The sequence below is a fragment of the Piliocolobus tephrosceles genome, chromosome Y, assembly GCF_002776525.5.
Source record: "Piliocolobus tephrosceles isolate RC106 chromosome Y, ASM277652v3, whole genome shotgun sequence".
NCBI lineage: Eukaryota > Metazoa > Chordata > Mammalia > Primates > Cercopithecidae > Piliocolobus > Piliocolobus tephrosceles.
The window spans coordinates 5,215,298-5,217,581 of NC_045456.1; the positions used below are offsets into that span (position 1 = coordinate 5,215,298).

The following is a 2,284-nucleotide window of genomic DNA, read 5'->3' on the forward strand; positions in this document are numbered from 1 at the left end:
TTTTGAGATGAGTCTCGCTCTGTCACCCAGGCTGGAGTGCAATGGCACCATCTTGGCTCACTGCAACCTCCGCCTCCTGGGTTCAAGCGATTCTCCTGCCTTAGCCTCCTGAGTAGCTGGGATTACAGGTGTGCATCACCACACCTGGCTAATTTTTGTATTTTTAGTAGAGACTGGGTTCCACCATGTTGGTCAGGCTGGTCTCAACCTCCTGACCTCATGATCCACCCACCTCGGCCTCCCAAAGTTCTGGGATTACAGGCATGAGCCAATTTGTATACTTTTTGTAGAGATAGGGTTTCGCTATGTTGCCCCGGTGGTCTCTAACTCCTGGGCTCAAATGATTTGCCCACCTCGGCATTCCAAAGTTCTGGGATTACAGGCGTGAGCCACCATGCCCAGCCTAGGTTATATATTTGAATCTTAAAATTAGTTCTATTGCATTGCTTATTCCAGTCTTTTAATTGTTTTGTTGCAGAAAATATACATTGCAATTTGAACTTAATTTGCTTTGCTACAGGAAGTCTCAGTCTGTTATATGACAGTGTAAGTTCCTGGGATCCTTATGTGTGTGTTGAATGTTTTCTGCATTCTGTGAGCATCTAGCACAAGCTTGTCAACTGCCATGTTTATTTTTTGTTAAATGCAGCTCACCTCCCCACTTTTTTCTTCTCATACATGGTAACAGGCAGTTAACCATTAGCCCTTTCATGTAACTCTGCTTCTTACTTATCAGCTATTTATCAAATACTTTGATCTTTAATCATCTACCTTTTGACTTGCTGGCTTTCAGGGTGGGTTTTTTTTTAAATTTATTTTTATTTTTAATTTTAATTTTTACTTTTTTTGAGGCAGGGTCTCACTCTGTTGCCCAGGCTGGAGTGCAGTGGCAAGAACACAGCTCACCACAGCCTGGATGACTTCCGGAGCTCAAGTGATTCTTCTGCCTCAGCCCACTAAGTAGCTGGGACTACAGCTGTGCTGCCACCATGCCCAGCTAATTTTCGTATTTTTTGTAGAGACAGGGTTTCGTCTTGTTGTCCAGGCTGGTGTCAAACTCCTGAGCTCAACCAATCCACCCGTCTTGGCCTCCCAAAGTGCTGAATTAGGGATTACAGGTTTGAGCCCAGGGTGGTTTTTACGAATCAAATTAAGATATGTAATTCAGCCTGGCATGGTAGCTCACACCTGTAATCTCAGCAGTTTGAGAGGCTGAGGTGGGAGGATTGCTTTAGGCCAGGAGTTCAAGACCAGCCTGGTCAACATAGCGAGGCCTTGTCTCTATAAAAATAAAATTAAAAAAAGAATATGTAATTAAAAGGACTTTGGAAGCTAATAATTAAGGAGCTTCCAGATTGTAAGAGTGTAAAGAGTAACAATGGAAAAATACAGGGTGATGAGGTGTGTTTTAAGGGGGCATTTGAAAAAGAAACCAACCTACCAGATATACTTTTTAAATTGGTGCGAGAATTAGTTGAGAGCTTATTTACTGTTTTCGGGTGATTCCTTGGTTCTTTCATTTAAAAAATTGCTCGCTGTTGGTTATTGTGCTGGAAATAATAATATGAATACCTGTTTTTAATAATCTCTTAGTCTTGTAGAGGAATGAACACATTTCTGTAGTGATATTACAATTGAAGATGAAAGTGGCTTGGTTGGAACTGGGCCTAGGAGTGGACAGGGGTTGGTCAGGGAAGCATTCAAGGAAGCTAGGAGAACTGGGCTTTAACCTGAGTGAGTTGTCCAGGCAGATGCTGGGGTAGGGTGCTCCAAGGAGGTGACTCCGAGACAGACTGCCTAGGTTTAAAATCCAGCTCTGATTGGGAAGTTGTGGTTTTTAATTGAATTTTGGGTAAGTGAAAGGGATTAATCTAGGGTAGTGGTTCTTAACCTCAAGTGCACCTTAGAATTTCCCTGATAATTAAAATATTGCTGCTTCCCAGGCCCCACCATAGACCAATTCAATTAGTATCGCTGGTAGTGTGGTCACAGGTGATTCTAATGTTCATTCGGGCAGAAAATCACCAGTCCAGGACTACTATTTTTTTGTTCTTTTTTTTTCTCTTTTAATTTGAGCAAGTGTCAGTAGAATAGGATTACTATTTCCAGTCTTTTGGCTTAGGTGACTGGATTGCTGTGATGGTGCCATTTAGTAGGATGAAAAGCAGATTGAAAGAAAATATGTTGCTTTTAACATAACACTTGGGCTTTTTAGCAGTCCTGTTAATATTTACATGCTTTAGCCTTTTTGTGACTAATACTTTTTAAAATACTGATTTCTGGA

The 2,284-nt window shown here is 41.5% G+C and overlaps 1 protein-coding gene across 1 annotated transcript in view; it reads left to right on the top strand.

Moving 5' to 3' along the window:
* The window catches only part of LOC113222355 (sex comb on midleg-like protein 2), a 30,192-nt gene that overhangs the window by 26,660 nt on the left and 1,248 nt on the right, over window positions 1–2,284 (top strand). The window lies entirely within an intron of this gene.